This window comes from Castor canadensis, chromosome 11 (assembly GCF_047511655.1).
Source record: "Castor canadensis chromosome 11, mCasCan1.hap1v2, whole genome shotgun sequence".
Lineage (NCBI taxonomy): Eukaryota > Metazoa > Chordata > Mammalia > Rodentia > Castoridae > Castor > Castor canadensis.
In genome coordinates this window covers 108,098,973-108,124,266 of record NC_133396.1, presented here as the reverse complement: position 1 = coordinate 108,124,266, position 25,294 = coordinate 108,098,973, and the positions used below count along the sequence as shown (strand labels likewise).

The following is a 25,294-nucleotide window of genomic DNA, read 5'->3' as shown; positions in this document are numbered from 1 at the left end:
ATTTTTTCTTTAAAAATTTTTTTATTGTTGTGTTGGGGGTACACTATGGCATTTACAGAAGTTCTTATACTCTATCAAATATATCATAGTTGAATTCATCCCCTCCACCATTCTCCTTTATCCCATCTCTCCCCATTCCTGGAATAGTTTCAACAGGACTCTTTTCCATTTACATACATGTATACAAAGTGGGCCCACTACTTGCAGGAGGCAGATTATAAGGATGCATTTTACATAGATAAAGTCATATATTTATAGATCACCATATATCTGAAATTCATTAAACCAACTTGAACACTGTATATTTCATTTTCACTTAAATCTTTTTGAAACCTGTACATAATTGGGTAGTTTTGTATCCTGGTTTAAGAGAGATATCATAGTCAATGAAGTACACAAATAAAGCAGTTTACATCTTGCTTTATTGTCACTAGAAGAATGTCAAGAGAAATTTCAATTAATACTTAGAGCAAAATTTCTTAAAATCACATTTCTTACCACCTAGGGAAGTTTTAATTAATCCTCAGAGCAAAATAAGAAACCTTCCCAATCCTTTCTAGAATCATATACAAACTCTACCAATAGCCTGACTGGCACTTAGTAAGCATTTGCAGTCTCATTTCTCTTCCCTTTTCCTATGCATCAATTATTAAATACGGAAATCAACTTCACCTATTTGCTTTAGTTGTGGTTAGTTTTTCTCATTGACCTCTTTCCCTGATTCCAAACAACATATAAAGACAAAAACCCTCCATTTGTAGGAGAGAAATGGTTTATAACCACTTATAAGATCTCAATCTTTATAAGATCTAAATTTAGTAAAAGAATTCACGATTCTCCCAAATGTCCCAGAGCAAACACAGTTTCCAATTGAATTTGCCTCACCCAGGTCAGAGAACGTACAACAGATGTTCTGTAGAATATCCTAGAGACCTACAGGTCCCACAGATCTGAACTCACCTCAGGCTATGATTCTTTTCAGGCTAGAAGATGAACTTCATACCCAGCTACCAGTCACAGGAGCTCAGCAGAATGTCTTCTTGATTGAAGAAGGAAATATTTTATACATTTTGAGATTGTCTCATAAATACTTCTTAAACCAATAACTGACTGGCAGCCCTAATGCTTCAGGAAAGAGTGGAATACTGGATGAAGAGGGCAGGTTTCCTTACCTGCCTGTTACCCCTGCTCCCCACCCTGTACACACACAAGCATGAATATCCAAATGCCTTTGGCCTCCAACTTAAGCTTACCTGATACACTGAAGACTGGGCAATTACTGTCCTCTCTTTGAAGGAGAAACATTAAAGGTTAACATGTTCTTCTAAGAGAATCAGGAGTGGAGCAGTGACAGATGACAGATGTTCTGAATACATGACAATTTTCTTCTCCTTGAATGAAAAGATGTTGCCAAAGAGCCAGAAGTCACATTGGTAGACTTTGGGCCCACCAAAAACAATCCTCAATCTGCATCTGTCTCTGCCCCACTTAGAATCCTAGGCTGTTCCTCAAAACCTTGTGTACTTATTCCAGGGAGAAGAAAGTCAGTCATAACAAAAAAAGAACCAACTGTAACCATCTAGAGCAAAAAAGTTGTAGAGAATTGGATGCTGCTCCAATTCTATCCATCATTCTGTTTGAATCATCCTCTGACTTATCCAGTTGCTGGCAAGGGGCAGGTGGACTGGAAGAAATTCCTTATACAAATACTATATAAGCAAAGACTTCACAGTGATAAACAGCAGGTCATCTGCCAGATCCTTATTGATGGAGCATAAAGCATAAATCAGGGAGAGTGAGACAAAGCTGGAGAGATGGGTGGGACTGTCGTATCAGAATTTAGACTTTATCTCTAGGTAGAAGACATGGAGGGGCTTTGAGAGATTACATGTAAGAAAATTACATAGGTTCATTTATATTTAAAGTTGTTTATTTAGACACAATCTCAGATTTACAGAATGTTTCACAAAAAGTACAAAAACTTCTGGATACCTTTCACACAGATACACTAGATTCCTAAACATTGTATACTCTCTTCTCTCTCTCTCTCTTGCTCTTTCTCTCTTTTTCTCCCTTCCACAAATGCTTCTTGGCTTACAATGGGTTTTATCTCAACATAAACTGAGTTATATCTAGATAAAACCATCATAAATTGAAAATACCGTAAGTCAAAAATGCCTTTAATACATCTTACCTACTGAATATCATGGCTTATCTAGCTTACCTTATATGTGCTCAGGACAGTTATGTCAGCACACAGTTGGGCAAAGTCATCTATCACAAAGCCTATTTCATAATAAAGTGTTGTATATCTTCTGTAATATATTGAATAATCACTGAAAATGAAAAACAGAATGGTTGCATGTATAGTCAGAGCATAGTGTTCTCTGAATGAGTATTGCTTTTGCATCATCATGAAGTCCAAAAATTATGTCATATTGTAAGTCCATGATGAGTTCTGTCTGTGAATGTATTTATGTCTAGATATACATATATATACATACATGATATTATATTTCTGTGTAGAAAGTAGTTTGCAGGGAGAGAGCTTTTAGACAGGGAATTGGGTAATGGGACCTCTTCATAGATAAAGTCCAGAGCTAATGAAGGGCAAAGCAGGGCAAGGATACACTGCTTGGCTAGGTGATAGATCAGTGGAACTTGGTAAATTGACGTAGTTAGCATTGGTGCCTGGCTGCTGGTTGGAGCTGCTGAGTGGTTGGTAGGCAGTGGTTCTATGTTCTGAAATGGAAAGTAAGAGCAAGAAGGGAGGATGACAAGTCCAGTTCTGGACATGCTGAGACCAAGGTGCTTTTGAGATATGCAGATGAAGTTTTTAAAAATAATTGCACTTATTTTTAACTGACAAACAATATTATCTATATCTATAGGGCACAATGTATGCATACATAGATCAAATCACTAAATCATGCTCCAGATGGAGGTATAAGGCATGGTACTGTAGGTACCATGGATCTGAAGTACAAGGTAGAGGCCTGACCTAGAGATAAAAGAATTGCAAGTCATTCATATCAAGGTGGTATTAAAACTACAGGAGTGAATGAGATCACCAAGGAAAAGCAGGAGCTTTAGGACATTCCTGCACAATCTCACCCTTTCAGGGATTTCATTCCACATTTTGGGGCTGCAAAGAATACGGTTAAGCCCTCAGTATCCAGGGCTATCAGTGTCCCATGATTTCCCTACCATAATGATGAAGCCACTGGGTCTGGGCATGGGAAAGTCAAGTGGTCAAGGAGTCAGCCGTGGGGACTTGGAGATGACTTACTCACTTCTCAAAGCTAGAGTTCAGAAGAGGTGGCATGAAGGGATGAACCTCATTTAATCTGAGAGGCTAGATAAGTGCAGGGGTGACTAGGTTTTGTCTCTGTGAGGCTGTGATGCAGGCCACAGCATGTCTCTAAAGAGAGAAGGGCAGGTCAGAGCTGTTCTGGAGAATCTTGGAAACACCAGTGTCAGGTGTGAGTGTCATAACAAGCCTGATCCTGATATCTTGGCAAGACATGGCTTAGAGAAGAGAATTCCCAGTTGAGATTTTCACATCAGCTGAAGTCCTAAGTTGTTTGGTTCTTTGCTTGTTTGTTTGGTTATTTTAGTTTCATTTGCTTTTGGTTGGGTACCCAGAGTTCAAACCATCTCACTGACATTTTATAGGGTGTGACTTCAAGTAAGTCATTTCCCTTATCTCATTCATCTTTTCCATATTTAACAGAGATAAGACTTCATAGATGACATTAACAGTTCCTAGGCATTTGGGTTTCACTAAATCTGTTTTTTTTTTTAAAAAGAGAAAGCATAATCAGTAAAGATAATGCCAAAAAAACAACAAACAAAAGCCTTTCCAAAACCCAAAGTCACTATCTTATGCTGACCTCTCTAAAAGATAAGAACATTTTCTCCTTCCTCTGTGGCTTGCTGAGAATATTAAGTGTTGATGTGGTTCTTGATCCAAGAGTTGGGGATGTTCTTTCTGATTGCTGCGCTCCTTTTAGCTTTAGCACCTATTGATCTACAGCACTTTCTGATCCTGACCAAGACTTGCTAAGGAATGGACAAACCTCTAGTGTAGAGGGGCCTGTAACTCCCTTGACTTGACTACTTTTGCTTCTTTTCTAGTGCTTAGCACAAGGCTGGCACCCGTTAGAGGATATCTCCATTTTTGCACTCCTCATCACTCCCTCTTCTGCTGCTGCCTGGCCACTTCTTCCTGGGTGTCTCATCCCATCAGGCACATGCATATGGACAGAAGTCTTCTTTCTTTTCCCTTCTCCCCTGCCTAATCTCCATCTTCCCCATTTTATCACAGAACCATAAAGGTTCTCACAACTCCTTCCCTTTCCCTCCATCCTATGGTCCCCCAGCCTTGTATGTTCTTAGTTTAAAATCCTTCTTAAGCCTGGCTTCCTTTTCTACTTCTTTTTGCTGTTTGGGGTCAGTTTCTTATCATTTCTTCTCCCAAACTGTTCTCTCTTCCTCTGTCTTTCCCGTCCTCTTTCCTACCCTTCCTACCAATATAGGCTCCTGCCAATTAGGCCCCAGAGCACTTTTATTCTTGTCCCTCCTTTGGTTCTCCATTCCCTATGGGAAAAATCACACCATATATACATGGAAAGGGCCTTAGAGATGATCATGTTGTACAGAGGAGCAAATTGAAGCCCCAGAGAGAAGAAGCCAATTATCCACAAAGCACATTATAATTATTGGCTAAAATAAGAAGAGTTAGGCCTTCTTAACATATGCCAATGTCTTTCTACCTCCTTATACTAATAAATAGATTTTTAGAAAGCATGTAGGAGGGGGAAGGGAGGGGATAATGGGGGTGAATATGATCAAAGTATATTATATACACATATGAAAATAGCATAATGAAACCCACTAAATTGTTTTAAAAAGGGATAAAGATGGAGGGGAAATAAGAAAGAATAATAGAAGGTATAAATTTGATCAAACTACACTATGTGTACATATGGAACTAGTACATGAAACCTCTTGCACAATTAATTTGCATTAATAAAAAGTAAAATTTAAAAATATGCACTATACTACAACATGTGCTATACTACCTCTGCATTAGTTAAAGCCAGGACCCAGGCTTCTGTCCTGCAATTTCAGCTTTTCTGGCTAGTCTGGAGTTCAAGGTTTTCCATGAGGTCTGGTCCACATTCACTGCCTACTGGCTATCCACTACTGTCATGTTACCCTCTTATCTCCCAGACACTCAAAGTATCTTCCCATCTTTTACTATTCTCTCAGTCCATATCCCCTTTCTAGGAATGTTCCCATTCATTTCACAGAAATTAATTAAATCCAATTCTAAGCCAAAACTTTTGTTGAGTATTAGGATATAAAGATGAAGTCTGTGTTCCTGTGCATAAGAAGCCCACAATTTAGGAGCTTTTCCTGATGCTTTGCTGTTGACACTGGGCACATACCATAGTGAAGGCTTCTCGTTTGAGCTCTATGACATCCTTGTTCCATATCATCCCCCAGCTACTGAATCAAGGTTTTGGCCTCAGAGCTCTACTCTTCTGTCTTGTTGGACTGGACTTGTCTCCCCAAGATCATAAGATCCTTGAGGACTGGGCTTTGTGAAACATAGTTTCCAGCATGAGGTTTGCTTCCTGTATACTTGCTAACTAACTAGATACCACTAAGCTCAGGCCCCTGTCCCTCTGCCCAGCTAGGTCTAGGTCTTCAGGCCAAATGTGATGCTGGTGCCTAGGACTAGAACAAAGCACATGGGTGGGTGTCTGTCATTTATAGGCATTCTGGGAGGAGGGTCCTATACTCACCTTCCCTCACCCCAGCACACACTTCTCATTTCCATTGTCTCACATAACAATGTTCAATTCATAAAAGTGAAATAAGGGTGAGATGAACTCCAAGAAAAACCTGAAAGAAAAAAAATAATGTCAAGTGCCAATTTGAGTTTAAGCCACATGAAAGGGATACAGACATGAGGAAGGGAGTCATTGTCTGATAGATGTGGACCTAGGGCAGGTAGCACAAATAAATATATGTTTTAGAAATGGATAGAAGATACCATCTTCAATCCCATCAGCTTTACTGAGTGCTACCCTTATGTTCCCATAAACACTTGGGCCTAAGTATAGAAAAGACCTGTGTATGTGTGCATGTGTGTGTGTGTGTGTGTGTGTGTGTGTGTGTGTGTGTGTGTGTGAAGATTAGAGAAAGTGAATGTCAGAGAATGGTGCTAAATAAAGGCCAGTGTTCCAAGGCTCAGGATAAGCATTTGGTTTTATTAGTGGCATACAGTTTATCCATTCTTTTTCTCTCATCTAGCCGAAGAAGCAATACTGCATTATGTATTCTTGAGGTAGCTGACCCTACCACAAAAAGTCTGTTCAGGGTGGTTGAAGCAAATGTAAGAAAGATTGACAGTATTTAACATCTGAAAATCCACAAATCAGTAGGTATTCACACTTTCTCCAACCATCCAGGCATTACTCCAGTGACATTTGGGTTTGATTTACTTAGCTAACCTGAGCCAAACAATTGAAAACAACCTAAAAACATCTATAAGAGTCTGTAAGAGTTGGAAGTAAGAAGAGAAGAGAACCTGAAGCAGCTTTACCCTTTCCCATTGACAAAATGTGTTGGTATACATAGGGAAGCACAATATGCAGAGGCAGACCCACCTAACAGGGCTCTTCTCTGATGTGTTGCCCTGGAAACAGCAAGATCTTAGCCATCCTGGCTCCCCTGTGTCCCCAACACAAGCACAGTACCAAGCATGTGGTACTGTGCATCACTTGATGAATAAATGGATGTCCCAACATAATTACCCATAAGACTTCTTTTCTGTTATTAAGGACCTGAGATGAAATCCCCACCTAAAACCAGCTAAGGTTGTGACTGCCTGAGTGACAGCAGGTTGAAGGGATTCTCTTCCCGAGAAGACCTGGATGCCTTTGGGTCTCTCTTCCTTCCTTGCCCATGCACAACCTATGATCTTAGGCAGTAAGGACCATAGTTTAACAAAGAGACACTAGTGTCTAAGACCTTGGGAAATTCTAAGGCTTTTGGTGGAATGATAGCTAAATTCCATGTCTGACATTAAAAATGTACCATCAACTCAAAGTGGTTAAGGACCTTAATATAAGACTTGAAACTTTGAAGCTAGTGCAGGAATGAGTAGGGAATACACTGGAATTAATAGGCATAGGTAATGACTTCCTAAATAGAACTCAAATGGCTCAGCAAATAAGAGAAAAGATTTACAAATGGAACTACATGAAATTAAAAAAACTCCTGCACAACAAAATAAATGGTCACCAAATTGAAGAGGCAGCCCACAGAATGGGAGAAAATCTTTGCCAGTTATACATCTGACAAGGAATTAATACTCAGAATATACAGGGAACTCAAAAAACTAAACTCCTCAAAAATCAATGACTCAATGAAGAAATAGGCAAATGAGCTGAACAAAGTTTTTTCAAAGAAAGGAAAAAACACATGAAGAAATGCTTAACATCCCTGGCCATAAAGGAAGAAATGCAAATCAAAACCACATCAAGACTCCATCTTGCTCCTACTAGAATGGCTATCATCAAGAACACAAACAACAAATGTTGATGAGGATGTGGAAAAAAAAATGAACCCTCTTAAACTCTTGGTGGGAATTTAAATTTGCATAACCTCTATGGAAAACAGTATGGCGGCTCCTCAAAAAACTAAAAATAGAACTGCCACATGATCCAGCAATACCATTCCTAGGGATATACCTGGAGGAATGTAAGTCAGGTTACAGTAAAGGCACCTGCACACCCATGTGTATTGCAACATTATTCACAATATCTAAGCCATGGGAATAGTCAAGATGCCCCACTACTGATAAATGGATTAAGCAAATGTAGTATTTATATACAATGGAATTTTATTCAGCCATAAAGAAAAATGAAATTTTGGTGTTCGTAGGTAAGTAGAGCTGGAGAACATCATCTTAAGTGAAGTAATCCAGTTTCAGAAAGCCAAAGGCCATGTTTTCTCTCACATGTGAAATATAGTCCTATACAAAAACAAGCAATATTATGAAAAACAGGTCATGCTAAGGTTATATACAAGAGAAGGAGGGTAAAAGAAGGAAGTTAAGAAGGTGAATATGAGTGATATACTTCATATATATATGGAAATGTTATAAGCAAATTCCCTGTATAGCTATCTTAAACAAACAAAAATACCATTTTATTTACTTATTTTTAGAAAATCAGAAAACAGGAGTGCAGAACAGGTCCTGTCTGGGACAGCTGGCACCAGAAGGGGGATGTGAGAAAGGGCGAAAGATGGTGAATATGATGCAAATAGTGTGTACACATGTATGTAAATGGAAAAATGAGACCTGTTGACACTATTCCAGGGATGTGGGGAGGGGAGATAAAGGAGAATGATGGAGTTGAGTGAATTCAACTATGATATACTTGATATATTATAAGAACCTTTGTAAATGCCATAGTGTATCCCCAACACAATAAAAAAATTGTACCATTCTCAGAACACTAGCTTGTTTATTTCCTTTTCTTTCCGTCAAGATCTTTTCATTATTTAATGTATTTTTATCTTCATTAACTAATTAATTAACTAATTTTTTCTTGAGATAGGTCTCATTATGTAACCCAGGCTTGCCTTGAACTCACTACATAGCCCAAGTTGTCCTCAAACTCCAAATCTTCCTGCCTCAGCTTCCCAAGTGCTAAGATAACAGGTGTGTGCCACCATGCCCAGCTCTTAATGTATTTTTAATTGACATGTAATAACTGTATATATTTATAGTGTGCAATATGTTGCTTTCATACATGTACACAATGTGTGGTAGCTTAGTCAAGCTATTTAATACGTATTCCACTATGCTAAATAAATCGACAGGCCATTGATTGAGACTGAACTCCTATACTTGGCTCAGCAGACAAAATCAAAATGAAGTTACTTGTGCTAAAAGTTCCATGTCACTACACCAAAACTTGTTTATATGAGCTTCTAGAAATCAGAAAAGATAGATGCTAACCACTGCCCCACCACCACCACAATAAGCCAGTATTAGCCAGCATCATAAGGAATCCCTTCTGCTTTAACCTTTACAAGAAAGGTAACTTCAAAGTTATTTCAAAATAACCAGCTCATTTTTTGTTTTTATCTTTTTCTGTATTTCTCCTTTCTTTAGCCCTTTTCTGTCTGTAGAACCAGCCCCCTCTGCTCAACTCATCTGAACACTCATTCTAGTTTATTCTAGACTCACAAATAAAATCCAGTTAAGATCTATAAACTTAATTTGTTGTAATTTTGTCCTTCAACACATACTTTCTATTTTCATGTGTGAGAACACTTAAAATCTACTCTTTTTGATTTCTGTATCATTATTAATTATAGCCACCATAATGCAAAAAGATCCTTAAATTTATTTCTCCTGTCAAGGTCTATGACACAGGGTGGCTTCAAGTTTTTTCAGCTACTTTCTCTGTCTAAGAGTGTGTCTTGTGCTATATTTAAAGCCTAAATCCATAATGCACCCAACAAGGGTGAACACTCATTTTGTGCCAAACACTTGCACATACTTTACGTAAATTATTCATTTCAATCCTTACTTACTGACATGCAGACTGGTGTCATTATCCTCATTAACAAATGAGGAAGAGGAAGCTCAAAAATATTTAGAGCCCAAAGTTACCCAACTGGTAAAAGGCAGAGTCCAAGTATGAGCACCACTCCATTCTTTATGAGGTACGGAAGTGTCCCAGTCTGTTTCCTGTGGCATCCCTCTCTGTTCCTGGATCTCTAACAGTAGTGAAGCTTAGAATCCAAGACTCAGCCAATGTGAGTCCTTCATGAGCTCACTCTAATGAAATGTTTCTTAGTTCCCCCACCTCCTCCAACTTATGATAATCATTTCCCTGGGAACGCTGAGTCTGTGTGACTTATACATATGTAGAAAGATAGAGAGATAAATATTGTCTACTGTAACCACCCTGTTTATTTTAATGGGACCTAATGGTTTCTCCATTTGCAGGCATGACAGAAGCTGCAGTCCCCATTCATTGCTTAAATAACAATAGGAAAAACCAAAGCCTTATTTTCCCACCAGTTCAGGCTAAATGTGACTCTGAGACCCTGTTAATTCAAAGTCATAATTTTGTTGAGTTTAATGGGATTCCAAAAGAGTCATTCAATCCTCACTGTTTCCCTTTAAACAATGCTACCTGCATAGCCTGCCCAGGCCACCCTCTCCCCTTTGCCAACTGGAACTTCTGGGAACACTGCTCTCACATCCCCCACACCCAGAACTGTCCTGAATGCTTGCTTGGGACCATCCCAGATGCCAAAGTTCTAAGTCAAATGTTTGGAAATCCAAAGTCAGCCCTTGTAAAGTGATGGGGAGGTGGCACAAGGGCAAGGGTGAAGTCACTGTCATCCCCAAGTCCCGCCATGCCAAGAGGGGATGAGTAAAACCTGAAATTTGAGGAAGGACAGGTGCATCCCATTGTGACTAGAGTCTAATTAGTACACCCCATCCTAGGCCACCTCATAACCTCCGGCAAGGATGTGAGATATATAAAAGGTGGGCTGGATCACAGAATCCCAAACTCCTTGACATCTCCAAGCTCCAATCACTGGTGAATTCTGGTAAGTCTATCAAGGTAACACACTCGTAGCACCCTTGCTCCATGTGAATCTCAACCCTTGACTGGAAGCTGCGATAGGAGCTCTGGGTGGTTGGTCAGAAAGGAAGACCTTGTCTGGGCGTCTGTCTTTTCCATATCATTTGAGACTACTCTATAATGACTCCTGCAAGCTGTACAGCTGAGAGGTGTGAGAAGCTGGGCTGAGATGGGAGAGAGGGGTTCTATAAGAGGGACAGTATCTTAGGATACTGTTGGTGTGGTATGGGGTGTTTTATCTTGCAAGGTGCTTAGAGGGAATCAGTAGAAGAGAGGAACACCAGCTCTGGGTAGAGCCACTGGCAGGCAGCCCTTTGAGCAAAAAGAGTAGAGTTTGAGAAGGAAAGAAAGCAGCTGGTTCAGAAGAGTAAAGTAAGGGAGAATCCAAGGAGTAGAGCAGCAGGAATAAGATGATGTGGTGCGGTGGGAAGGACCTGCTCTGGGAACCAAGAGACCACTGTTCCCACCACCAGTTCTGAATAGCTATGCAACAATTCCTCCTTTATCTGGGGCTTGCTTTCCTCAATGGGAATCAAGAAATTCAGGTTAAATGGTTCATTTCATCTACCTCTTGATTTCTCTATGCTATAAATTCTCTTAGAGAGAAGTTAAGGTGCTTCTTTTTAAATTTTTATGAATGTATTTGCTAAATCAAAACCATTATTAGTGCTTATTATGTGCTAGATCCTCTGTGTGTACATACATATATACACACATTTCTGTATGTATGCATGCTCGTATGTATTTTTACATAATTATTTAATCCTTATAGCAACCCTAAGAGAGGTGAGTAAGGAAAAGTTACATAACTTGCTCAAACTCACATAGCTGTTAGTGGTTTAGGCAGGATGGAGATCCCAGACTATTCTCTCTCAGATAATAGAGAGTTTTCACCATAATAGCATAAAACTGTTTGCTCTGACTTTCCTTCTTTCTTTCCTTCTTTCTTTCTTTCTTTCCTTCTTTCTTCTCTCTCTCTCTTCCTTCCTTTCTCTCTCACACATTTTTCTTTCTTTGACCCTCTTTCCACTTCTCTCTTTTCTTCCTCCTTCTCTCCCTCCCTCCCTCTTTCCCTTCTTCCCTTCCTCCCTTGTTTTACACACACACACACACACACACACACACACCTTAAATTTGTGAGGCAGTCTAGTCAAGGGAAAAGTATAACAGCTTGACTGGAGGGTCACCAGGGCCCCAGGATCTCTAAGGTTCAAGTGTTCCTCACTTCTGTGTCTTTCTATTTCTAGTTGCAAGGCCAGTCGAGAATGTCTCAGCAGAAGCAGAAGCAGTGCGCTCCCCCACAGCAGTGCTGCCCCCCACCCCAGCAGTGCTGCCCCCCACCTCAACAGTGCTGCCCCCCACCAAAGCAGTGCTGCCCTCCACCAAAGCAGTGCTGCCCCCCACCTCAACAGTGCTGCCCTCCACCAAAGCAGTGCTGCCCCCCACCTCAACAGTGCTGCCCTCCACCAAAGCAGTGCTGCCCCCCACCCCAGCAGTGCTGTCCCCCACCCCAGCAGACCAAGCAAGTTTGTCAGCCTCCACCCAAGTGCCCACCCCCTCAGCAATGCCAGAAGTCCAAGCAGAAGTAAGCCCTCCAGCCTGTGACCAGAGGAGAGTTCTCAGGGAGACAGCATCAAGTCCCCTGGGTCAGCATCCTGTATCCTCTCTCACTTACCCCTGCTTCTGGATGCAGTCACAGTTCACACTTGAGGGAAAGGCAGCACCAGGATCTCAGCTTTTTCAATCTCTACTTCTTAATTAGCAGCTGCAGTTTGCATCTCTGACACGGATCTGGTTCTAAACTGCCAAATCATCCTTGCTGACATGCATCTACATCACCCTGCTGGAAGCCTGGGCAACATACCCTGGAACCCTTTCCCATTGCCCTTCCTAAACAATTAAAATGGAATTCCTCTGGCACAACATGTCTGTCTGGTGATTCTATTGTTCAAAATATTACCATCCTGCAGTTTTTTTTAATCCCTCTCCCAATCTGAGTCCCAGTGTGTGGAGAGGAGAAGGCATGACAGAACAAGGATCCTGCAGGGTAAGGAATGATAGGAGGGGAATTCTGAAGCACAAATGTGCACCCAGCCACAGAAAATGAAACACCGCACAGACTCAGGAAGGACAATGTATACTGGAGAATGTGTCCTAGGCCCAGAAAAAGTTAGGGAACCCTCAAGCAAAAAAACTACATTGTAGAGGAAAAGGATTAGAGCATATTCTAACTCAGGGAGCACACTCTAAGGACTGATTGGCCAAAAGGAGTTGAAGATATGACCTCAAAAATTGTTCCATAAGTAGAAAAAAGACCAAAATTTCTTCAGGCTAGCCAAAATGTGTAATTAGGAGTCAGTTTACAAAACCATTATGCACCCAACACATGCATATCCACCTACTGATTTTTTAAATCAGAATTCAAGTTCCCATTATTTCTCCCATTGGGGATTCTCCTGGCCTATTTCTTGGAATTCCTGGATGATTGAGGAATAATTCAGATACAAAGAAAATCCAAACTTCTTATTACTATTACTTCATTACCTACTCCCATATCTTTTCACCAGACCTTAAAAACTAGTTCACAAATTAGGACATTTAAACCTCCTCTCCTACAACTGTCTCTCTCTTCATGTTTTTATGTTCTAAGGAAGTCACTGAGAACCAACAGAAGTACCCAAAAGAAGAAAGAGAAGAAAATTATATCATCTAAAATTCTGGATTATCCCCAACATATATTATAAACCCTGGAGAATGCAAGGTTAGTTAGCTTTCAGCATGGCTTCCCTGGATGGCTGGGCTCTTTTTCCTTACCATGTCTGTAATCTTCCCTCCATCTACCCATCTATTCACCTATCCCTCCTTCTGCCTATTCATTCATCTACCATGCACCAATACACTCTTGTTAAGCACCCCTCCCATTAGTTCAGAATGTGATGGACATCATGAAGACATAGACACACAATTCAGAGTTCCATGTTTCTTAGTTTAACAATCCACATAAAAGACCAAGCTGAGACACCCCAAGATAACAAGGAACAAGTAGACAAGGCAACATCTAATTCAGGGATAACTTGAATGGTATGATACTGGCTCATGCTCCCAGAATTCAGAAGAGACAAGGAGAGTGAGGACCATAAGAGCATCTGAAAGGAGAAAGGTGGACTTGGCTGTCTCAGAGGCTATAGCACCTACCAGAGAGCTTCCAGAAAATGCCTTGCAGAGGTGAAGGTGGGATTGAGAATGGGAGCCAGGAGGTTTTGCCAGGCAGAAACAGATCCTTATGGAAATGTATTAGAATGTACCAATGCTGTGAGTGCCAGATGTACTCAGAAGGACCAGTCCTCCCTTATCTAAGCCCCAGCACAGGGTGGTAGGAAAGCATGGCTACTCACAGTTGCTGAATATCACAGAAACCTGGGAGGATGGCTCCAGTATTGTGACTTATGTCTCATAACCCTTTCCTCAGAGTGTTGCATTCAACCAAAATTCAAGTCTGCATACAAAAAAGAATTGATAAGTTATGTAAACCTTAAATATATTCCCAGAAAATGATAAAAAAATTTTCCACACTCAGATATTTTATTCAGCAAAGCCTCCAAATGTCTCTCTTCTCTAGTTCCATGTGTTGTTTTCTCCAAACTTCTGTCAAGTGGGTTCTTAATCCCTCTTTTCTCACCCTCCCTTACTCAGAAACTTAAGGCTTAATTTGGCCTTTCTGGGCTTCAATTAATTTTCTCCTGCACTAATTATCATAATTTGCAAATGTGTATTTCTGTGCATTATACATGCCACTAGTATTCATTTGCGATAATCTAGAAACTTCCTTATAAGGAAAAAAGATTGTAAGAAGCTAATATTGCTGGCTTTTCTTTTATTCTCATCATACTAGGTTTAGATTCTAGAATTATCCATTTTTAGCTGTGTGATCTGGAGCTTGTTATATAACTTCTCACTTTTCTCATCTGTATAGTGAGGAGAACAGCAACCTTACCGGATTTGGGGGAGTGGATGATTTATGAGACAATGGAAATGACCTATAGTAAGTGTCTCACAGTGTTAGCTATTTCTTTTATTACTATTCTTCAAGTTCGTATAAGGCAGCAAGCCTACAGGCAGTACCCCCTTATTCCCATCAACTTGAGGACATGGACTTTTTCCAGACCTTTTTTTAAAATTTGTTTATTGTTGTTCTGGAGGTACATTGTGACATTCACAAAAGTTCTTACACTATATCATAGTTGAATTCACCCCCTCCATCATTCTCTAGACCTTTAGTAAAACAAAGGTGAGAGGCACAGGTTACATTTTGGGGGTGGGGCAAAGACCAATTAAGTAGAGAAAAGAATCTGGGTGAGTATTCGCAAGCAGAAGCAAGATTTAGTCTAGGGTTTAAGTATTCTATCTGGTAATTTCATTCTCTTCTAAAATCTTCCCTTTTTAAACACTTGCTCAGGATGAATCCTGTTCTTGAGGCAGCCTGAGGCAGCCAGTTAGTGAAGTCAGTCTTGGCGGTCAGTTAGTGAAGTCAGTCTTGGCCAACAGTTAGTAAAGCCAGTCATGTCTTTTTATATCAGGCTTTGCTCCCTGGAGGGCAAGAACTAAAGATGGCAAGCTAATGAAGCAGGTACAGGGCAAGACTTGATTGACATGGAAGGTGCCAAGCATATATATAATCCATTAAGTTCTGGCACCACCCTACTGTGGTAGGTTTCATTATTCCCATGACAAATAGTACCCAAAAAGTCCCTTACTTGCTACTTGCTCTTAGTAATAATGGGTTGTAGGTGGTAGAGCTAAGATTCGAATTCAGGACCTTTGACCCTCTGGTCTGTGTTAGTTATAACACAGCAAGAGTTCATTCTTACTGTGCTAGGGGGGTTGCAAGAAATAGAAGTTCTAGATGCTGCCCTTCCAGAATTCACCATCCACCAAACCTATTGGGAAGACAAAGCCAGGCATGTTCACACACAGTCACATGCTCACACTTGTATAACATGAATATACACTCTCACACATGTTCACACACTCACTCAAATTCCACTCTTGAGGTTGGTACTCAAAATAATGTCTACTGCATTATCGACTGATTTTGAGCATTGACAACAGGAGCTGGAGCAGTGTCCCAGAAGCCCTTTTCTGTGATCTCCTAGTTTCTCCTTTGTGGGGAGATTGAGTGGGCAACCAGGATGAGCAGGGGAGTTGGAGCAGTTACTATTTGCCACCTGTTACAGAACTACCTTTAATATTTTAACCAGGAGTTCAATAACATCTGTGCAGACTGGTATGCATCTGCTGAACTAGAGCCCTGTGCACACTCACTTTTACATGCTTGCGTGCACATGCACATCTTCCCACACATATACATTCTTGAACCTTCCCATACACACTGACACACAAGCATATGCTATTCTTCACACTCAAATATGTCTTTACCCCCTAACACATACTCCCAAACACCCATAAGCACAAACTCACATACAATCATTCTCACTCATGGCATGGTTCCAAAGGATTGAGTCCAGTCTCTGTCCTCATGGTCCATGTTCTCTCATTTCTCTCTAGGACTCTGCCACATTCTAGTAGGGACTGTCTGACCATCTGTCTTGAGTAGGTTTCCATACAACAGAGATCTTAGGATAAAAAATATGACACAGAAGGTTCAGAGGTCTTATCTTCTTCAGAGAAGGAAAAAAATATAAACACACACACACACATACCAAATAAAGAAATTTTCTGGAAAGTGCCATGCATGGTATGGTACAGAAAAAGAATACCTACCCATTATTTTGTAATTTGACAGACCTGGGCAGGATCCAATCCCCTCTTTGCTACCTTTGCATTAAGCAACATTGGCCAACTTACTTTTGCTTTCTAAGTTATTAAATAAGAAGAACAGTTCAAACTTCAAGGCCTGAATGTGAAGCTCAAGGAGAGTTTCTGACCTACACTCCCTTTGGCCTCCTCCACAGGTGTCCTCAGATAGTGAAGGCACTGCTTACCCACCCTGCTGCCTGGTGTACACTCTGTTGTGCCCCATGGAACCCCAGTTGCTAGTAGAATCTACAGAGAAGCTCCTGTTCTTGGCAGCCAAGGATCTTGGGAGGGAGCGCTGCCTATGGGTGAGGCTGGGTTTGGTGTGCTCCGCCCCTCTTACATGTTTGTATAGCCCTGGCTGCCTGGCATTCCTGGGGGAATCACAGACACCTGGCACTGAAGACACTGTTGGCTTGGCCAATGCCCAGTTGTGCTGAAACTCTTTCTAGGTCACATTGATGCCATCCAGCTCAATATGGTTGTTGGTGTTTAGGCCTCTTGTTCATTAGCTAAGAACAGCCATTTTTGCCCTAGCAAACTCCTGGCTGCTGGAATTCAGTTCCGAGTCTTCTGGAAGTTTTATGCAAGCTGTTAGCAATTAGACTGGCTACTTCTAGTTCACTCACTCTGAAACAAAACAAAAAAAGCTCTGTCTTAGGCTCTCCAGAAAGCCCTTTGGCTTGAATCTCCCCTGCCCATAGTGACTAATGGGCTGTAAGACAAGGACGTTAATCTTCAATAGACTTCAGAGACACTATAAATCCAAATATAGAACACTGAACAGAGAATGTGAGACCTGAGTTACAGTCTTGGTTCTTCCCCTGGCCTCTTATGGGACGTAGGCAAGTCCTTTCCTTTTCCTAAGGCTCAGTAGGCTCACCTATAGATTTTTTAATAGTACTCCAGTAAAAGAATTCTAAGAGATGATAATGTTTGGCTTGCTGGATTGCCTCTCAGCTTCTTACCAGTTCTGACTCAATGTTATATGAGTCATTCTAATCTTTATTTAATGCCTCTTCTCCTAACTACTCACAGTCACGGAAAACTCTAACAGAGGTAAGTTTGGGGTGAGGCACCTAAGTGCTTCTGTATGGAGGATGAGGAAGCTTAGCTAAAACATGAGACTAGGTTTCAAAAGCCCCCAGGCTGAGGACTGACTCTATTTCTTCCAGGGAACCAACACATACAGTCTTACTGCTCTTTAATACTGGGATCTTAAAACTCTTATTCTATTTGATTGTCATTGCTACCATTTAAGATAAAAATTCTTATTCTGCAAATGAGGAAGGTAAGATTCAAGGATGTAGCACAGGTAGTAGCCGAAAAGCTAGGGTTCAAATGGTGTGTCTCAGCACAGAAAGACAAATACTGCATGGTTCTACTAATATGTGGGATCTGAACTCTCAAACTTACAGAAGCAGAGACTAGAATGGTGGTTGCAAAGACTGGGCTGGAGGGAGATGTTGGACAAAGAAGTGAGTTTAAGTGATCTATTTGCAACATGGTGACTATAGCTAATAAAAACATATTGTACCCTTAAAAACCAGTAAAAGAGTAGATTTTCTGTATTCTCACCACAAAAATGGTAAGTATATGAGGAAATGCATGTATTAATGAGCTCAATTTAGCCATTCCACAATGCATACATTGTTTTAAAATATCATGTCATATATTACATATATACAGCTTTTGTCAATTAAAAATAAATAAAATTAAAACTTTTTAATCTTTGTAAGAGGAAGAAGGAAAAAAAGCATTAACATTAGAAAAAGTGGGGGAAGATATACAGAAACTCACTATGCTACCTACCTTTGTAAGTTTTCTATAAATCTGAAATTATTTCAAATAAAAAGTTTGCTTAAAAACCACACACACACACACACACAGGTCTGTCTTTCATGTAAGCCTATCCTTTTGACTATGACCGTGCCCCCCTGCTCACCCTCATGATCAAGCTAAAAGATTCCAGGGAAGGCAAGGCTGAGTTTTCTCTCTACTTTTATAAGGGAAGAACTCTGAGCAGTGTCTACTGGAATGCTCAGAGAGAGGTTATTGGCCTTGAGGAAATACAATGTAAAATGGTAAGTGTGTATGTGTGTGCTCGCATGTGTGTGTACACATGCATGCGTATGTGATATTCTCTTTGTGGACAATCTGGAAAGTGCCACCAGCTAGTGCAATACTAGTAACATTTCATGCTGATGTCCTGTCACATGTGGGGAGAATTGTTTCTTGGGGGTTTTGTTGTTGTTGTTGCTATTTTTTATTAGCATACATTAATAGTACTAGGGGGTTTCATTGTGATAATTCCACAGATGCATAAGGTGTACTTTGAAAAAAGCTCACCTCCTCTATTATATTCACTTACCTCCATTCTGCCCTCCCCCTCCCCTTTTTAAGCAACATTTGGTAGATTTCACTATGCTATCCTCATATGTGTGTGTGTTTCTGTGTGTGTGTGTGTGTGTGTGTGTAATGTACTTCAGTCTTCTTCACAAGATTCTCCTTTTGGTACTCCATAGAATAGTCTGGGTCTAGAGGAAAGGACAGTTAATGGAACAACATTGACTGTGCTATCCCAGGGTACTGGTGACCTGTGGTTGCAGGGCAGACAGCACTAAAAAGGAGGAATCAGACAGCATGACCAGCAGTCACATGTAATAGTTTGTGCAACCAGGTGTTTACTCATGACTCATCTGTAGGTACCAACATAAGAGCACATGCAGCTCTGCCTGAGACTGATCACAAACTCCTTCTACCTCTAGATTGGACCAAGAAGGGTTGGAAGCCAGAAGGAGGTTTTTTTGGGGAAGAACAGTGTTGTTGAGTGGCAATTATAGGATAGCAATCTCTGTGAGAAAACTCCACCACCTTAAGTAAATCAAAGATAATACCCCAGACCAGCAATGGGAACAACCCCTGAGATAGGCTGCATGGCCTTCAGCCCCATTCTTACCACTCAAGCTTCCCCTTCCCTTTGAAGATCACTTGCTAACTGTGGCTTCCTTTTTTAAAGTCCTTGCCTTGGAATTAAAATGAAGCTAGCACAGCCTTTAAGTGGGACTAGACTAAAGGTCAATCACTACCAAAAGTAAAATGGACACAGAAGGTGACTACATGCAAGCAGCAGCTGCTGTTCATCTGTACAATGAAGAGGGCTGAAACTCTCAGCTTGAGCTTTTCCATAAGGGTACCTTCTGGCCTCCCATCTGGCCTTAACAGAGCAATGACACCTTATCCTCACAGGCCAGGAACACACTCACACTTCCAGGCCTTTCACAAAGTTGATACCATTTCCCTACTCTTTAACTATCAAGTGGTTTTTTAAAGCAACTGTTTATTTTTATTTTTTCCTTTATTCATTTATTCATATGTACATACATTGTGTAGGCCATTTCACCCCCTGCCCCCTCCCTCTCCTTCCCATCCCCCTCGCTTCCAGGCAGAACCTGTTCTGCCCTTTTCTCCAATTTTGTTGAAGAGTAGACATAAACAATAATAAGAAAGACGTAGTGTTTTTGCTAGTTGAGATAGGGATAGCTATACAGAGAGATTCCTAGCATTGCTTCCATGCACAAGTGTATTACAACCTGAATTGGTTCATCTCTTCCAGACCTGTTTTCTACTTCCCAGTCACCCTCTCATAGTGACCTCTGTCATTTTAAGGTTACTGTATTAGCTCCTCTGCAGTGGCACATAAAACACAAGGTTTGGATTTCATACCTTTCCCTAGTCCTCCTGTATGTGTTCTCCCCTTAGCGTGTGACTCATGTCTAATAATATTACTACATTAGTTTTAGATCTAAAGTCCGCATATGAGGACTTTCTGAGCCTGGCTAATTTCACTTAAAATGATGTTCTCCAGTTCCATCCATTTACTTGTGAATGATAAGATATCATTTTTCATGGCTGAGTAAAATTCCATTGTGTATAGATACCACAATTTCTTAATCCATTCGTCAGTAGTGGGGCATCTTGGCTGTTTCCATAACTTGGCCATTGTGAATAGTGCTGTAATAAACATGGGTGTGCAGGTGTCTCTGGAGTAACCTGTGTCACATTCCTTTGGGTATGTCCCTAGGAGTGGGATTGCTGGATCATATGGCAGATCTATGTTTAGTTTTTTAAGAAGCCTGCATATTGCTTTCCAGAGTGGATATACTAGCTTGCATTCCCACCAGTAGTGTATAAAGGTTCACTTTTTCCCCCACATCCTCACCAACTTTTGTTGTTGGTGGTGTTTTTGATGATAGTAATTCTAACAGAGTAAGGTAGAATCTTAGTGTGGTTTTGATTTGTATTTCCTTTATGGCCAGAGATGGTGAGCATTTTTTCATGTGTTTTTTGACCATTTGAGTTTCTTCTTTTGAAAAAATTCTGTTTAGTTCAATTGCCCATTTCTTTCTTGGTTCATTGATTTTGGGGGAGTTTAGTTTTTTGAGTTCCATGTATATTCTGGTTATCAATCCTTTGATGTATAGCTGGCAAATATTTTCTCCCACTCTGTGGGTGGTCTTTTCATTTTATAGACCATTTCTTTTATTGTGCAGAAGCTTTTTAATTTTATGTAGTCCCATTTGTTCATCCTTTCTCTTAGTTGCTGAGCTCCTGGGATTCTATTGAGGAAGTCCTATGCTTCCAGAGTATTCCCTGGTCTTTCCTGTACTAACTTCAGAGTTTTGGGTCTGATATTAAGGTCCTTGATCCATTTTGAGTTGATACTAGTGCAGGGCGATGAACATTGCTCTAGTTTCACTTTTCTGCATGCAGATAACCACTTTCCCCAGCAACATTTGTTGAAGAGGCTGTCTTTTCTCCATCATATGTTTTTTGCACCTTTGTCAAAAATAAGGTGGGTATAGCTGTGTGGATTCATGTCTGGGTCCTCTATTCTATTCCACTGGTCTTCATACCTGTGCCAGTACCATGCTGTTTTTATTGCTATTGCTTTATAATATAGTTTGAAGCCGGGTATTGTTATACCTCCAGCATTGCTTTTTTTGCTGAGTATTGCCTTGGATATTTGTGGTCTCTTGTGTTTCCAAATGAACTTTAAGTAGACTTTTCAATCTGTGTGATGAATGTCATTGGGATTTTGATGGGAATTGTGCTGAATATGTAGATTGCTTTGGGTAGTATAGCCATTTTTACTATGTTGATTCTATCAATCCATAAGCATGGAAGATCTTTTCACCTTCTGTAGTCTTCCTCTATCTCTTTCTTCAGGGGTTTGTAGTTCTCCTTGTAGATGTCATTCACATACTTTGTTAACTTTACACCTACATATTTGATTTTTTTGAGGCTATTGGAAATGGAATTTACAATATATTCTTTCTCAATTTGTTTGTTGTTGGTGTATAGAAAAGCTAATGACTTTTGCAAGTTGATTCTGTACCCTGCCACCTTGCTGAAGCTGTTAATAATGTCTAGGAGTTCTTGGATAGAGTTTTGGGGGTCTTTAAGATATAGGATTATGTCATCTGCAAATAGGGATATTTTGACAGTTTCTTTACCTATTTGTATTCCTTTTATTTCTTCTTCTTGCCTAATTGCTCTGGCTAGGAATTCCAGGACTATGTTGAATAGGAGTAGGGATAGTGGGCACACCTGTCTCTTTCCTGATTTTAGGGGAAATGATTTCAGTTTTTCTCCATTAAGTATGAGTTGGTTATAGGTTTCTTATATATAGCCTTTACAATGTTGAGGTACCTTCTTTCTATTCTTAGTTTTCTTAGAGCTTTTATCATGAAGTGGTGTTGGATCTTATCAAAGGCTTTTTCTGCATCTATTGAGATGATCAAGTGGTTTTTGTCTTTGCTTCCATTAATGTGCTGTATTACATTTATAGATTTGTGTATGTTGAACCACCCTGTATCCCTGGATGAAGCTGACTTGGTCGTGGTGAATGATCTTTCTGATTTGTTGTTGGATTTGGTTTGCCATTATTTTATTGAGGATTTTTGCATTGATGTTCACTAAGGAGACTGGCCTCTAGTTCTCCTTTTTGGATGTGTCTTTGTCTGCTTTGGGGATGAGTGTAATACTGGCTTCATAAAATTAGTTAGGCAGTGTTTCTTTCCTTTCTATTTCATGGAAAAGTTTAAGGAGAGTTGGTACTAGATCTTCTTTAAAGGTCTGATAGAATTCAGCAAAGAATCCATCAGGTCTGGACTTTTTTGTGGGGGGGAGACTCTTTTTTGTTTATAGTAACTTTTAATGGGAAAAGATATGAGGCAGAGGTATCACCTTGTCCAAACGCTTTTGTGAACCCAGGGGAGAGTTATAAGCCCCGTAGGTCTCCCTGCTGCTATCTAGTGGGAGCCATCCTTTAACTGACCTGAAGTCATCACAGTGTTGTGATCACCTGGTCACAGTTCTCCCTGCCCCACTTGTTGCCTGTTTGATCTCCAAAGAGGAATTGTGACCTAAAGGTCCTTGCAGGTGCATGAATGAAAAACCTACGTTGAACCTATGCTCAACTACTGTGAGGTTCTAAGGAAGTGGGCTCACCCTAGCATGGGACTGCCACTCTCACACACCACAGTTGAGGCCTGCTCCCTGTATGCACCATTGTTCTGCTTAGCAAACCCCTCATTCTGCACTGGACTATTGCTGCAGTCCATGCATTCCCTGAAAGAATCGCATCATGAGCCCTACCTGTCTAGGTGCCCTATGCTGGGAGGCATGGAGAGCTCTTTATTTCAAGAAGAGACTATGTGATTCAGTACAAAGTTCTGCTTTGAACCAAGTTGACAAGGGCTTGACTTCTGGCCCTGTTATTTACCGTTACTTGGGGCAAGTTACTTCCCCTGTCTAGGTTTCATTTTCTTTGTTTGCTGAACAGGTGTGGTGCTTCTCCTAAAGATGGGACTACACTGTAGAGGGTTTTGCCTTTTTTCTAGCAGTTGTTCAGTAAATGGAGCTATTACAATAAGAGCTCCCTCTCTCTATGCTGACTGATGCTTCCAACCCCACTGAGTCCTTCCCATTCCCTGTCCTGTGTGCTGGCTTAACCACCTTGTCAGGTCAAGCTCACTGCCATCTACCTAAGCAAAGGGACCCTAGAAAAGTGCTGGTTCCAATGCAGAGGTTGCCAGTTCCTCCTTCTGTGAGAAGTGTGGTCCAGATTGGTAAGGCCATAGGAATGGGAGGATGATCAGCTAAGGACTCTCTGACCTAAGTTGTAAGGTGGGGCAAAGAGATCACTAAGGTCTCAGCTAGGGCTCAGAAAATCCTGGCCTGTGGGTCTGTAATAGCCTTTTGCTGGAAAAACTGCTGAAGTGAGGAACAAGTCACTGGCTGGACAGTCCCAGCAGGTGGCATTCTGCCCTAACCACCTAAAGGGCCAACTTATGATGTGGTTTGGCACAAGGTCCTATGGTCATAGTGAGGAAAGTGATGGCTTATTTAGCTTTCCAACCATAGACAGAAGGTGGTTCATAGGAAAATATAATTGCCCCACAAATGGTCCTTGTCATGATCTGTGTTAACCCAGGTTGACCTTTTTTTCCCTTCCTCTGCTTCTGTATTGTTACCTCTTCATGCACAGTCATACACACATATATATAGACATTTATACATACACACATACACACAGAGGCATGTATACACACACCTGAGTCACTGTCTTGGTTACTATTGGGATATACTGTACTTTAGCATTTATTTCCCATTGGCCAGTATTAAGTAGAACTGGAAGAAGAATCTTGTTGGGAAAAAGTTTACATACAGCCCAGTGTATCAGTCAATATAGGTGAAGTCATGTTCCAGTAACCAGTGAGGAAAAAACATCCCAGAAATTCAAACAAAGACTCATTTCTCACTTACTCTGCATATGCACTGAGGGTTAGCTAATTCCTGGCTATGTTTCAGGATCCAGGTTGACAGAGCATCCTCCATCTGGAGCATGACCAGACCTTGAGGCAGAGAGTAATGAGCACAATGAAACATGGCTCTTAAAGTTAACATTTTATAGGCCAACACAAAGGACAGAATGCCCCAGGCAAGAAGAGGCCTGGAAGGCCTAAACCACTAGGATATGCTGCATCCTACATTGGGCAAAGAGAAATAATTTATCACAGCTATGTAAGAAGATTTCTATAGACTTTCTGATCTGACCACATATGTGGACTTTTTTAACACACATTTAATGTATATCTATTATGGTACTATATACTACATATAGTCACAAAGAAGATTAGGTGCAAATTCGGACCAGGCAGTCCAGGAAGAAGGAATGGCTTGGCAGAAAGAGAAAGAGAATGCATTACTTAAAAACTAAAAATAAACTATAAGTAGTTCATATGGCTTGTGACTTAAGTAGAGAATTTTCCCAAAAAGCAGGAGGGGGGCAGGTAACTGGGGAGAGGAAGCTGGGAACCTCTCAGAGGGAGCAAAAGTGTGAACGGTCTTTTACGCCATGTCTAGAATTAAGGATTTGGGCATGTAGTGGCTTGGTTATCACGGATCCAAGATACCCCTTTCCTTCCCCTTTCCTTCCCATCCAGCTCAAGAGGGATGAATGTGATGGGAATATGTTTGTATGCTCCCATGTTGAACATGTGCAAGACCAATCACAACACAGGGTGGCAGCTGCTCAGGGCCCTGGGAGCCCTGAACCCGAACTGAGTGTTTCAGTCATCACAAGGCACAGCCTGAGTCTGATATTGGAACCTTTGTCTACTGCCTACAGCCATTTCTCCAAGGAAGGTTTCTGTGGTCAGAGAAGAGGGCACCAGCTGGATAGACCAGTCCAGATTGTGGTTTTGACAAATTGGTCCATTTGT

At 40.8% G+C, this 25,294-nt stretch overlaps 1 long non-coding RNA gene across 1 annotated transcript; it reads right to left on the bottom strand.

Moving 5' to 3' along the window:
• Positions 1 to 291: 291 nt before the first annotated feature.
• On the bottom strand, positions 292 to 14,187 carry LOC141413915 (uncharacterized). The gene is made up of 3 exons (XR_012438936.1): positions 14,087 to 14,187; positions 5,814 to 5,913; positions 292 to 2,742 (listed from the first exon to the last, which is right to left on the bottom strand). It is a non-coding gene; the product is annotated as an uncharacterized lncRNA (long non-coding RNA).
• Between the last annotated feature and the right edge of the window lie 11,107 nt (positions 14,188 to 25,294).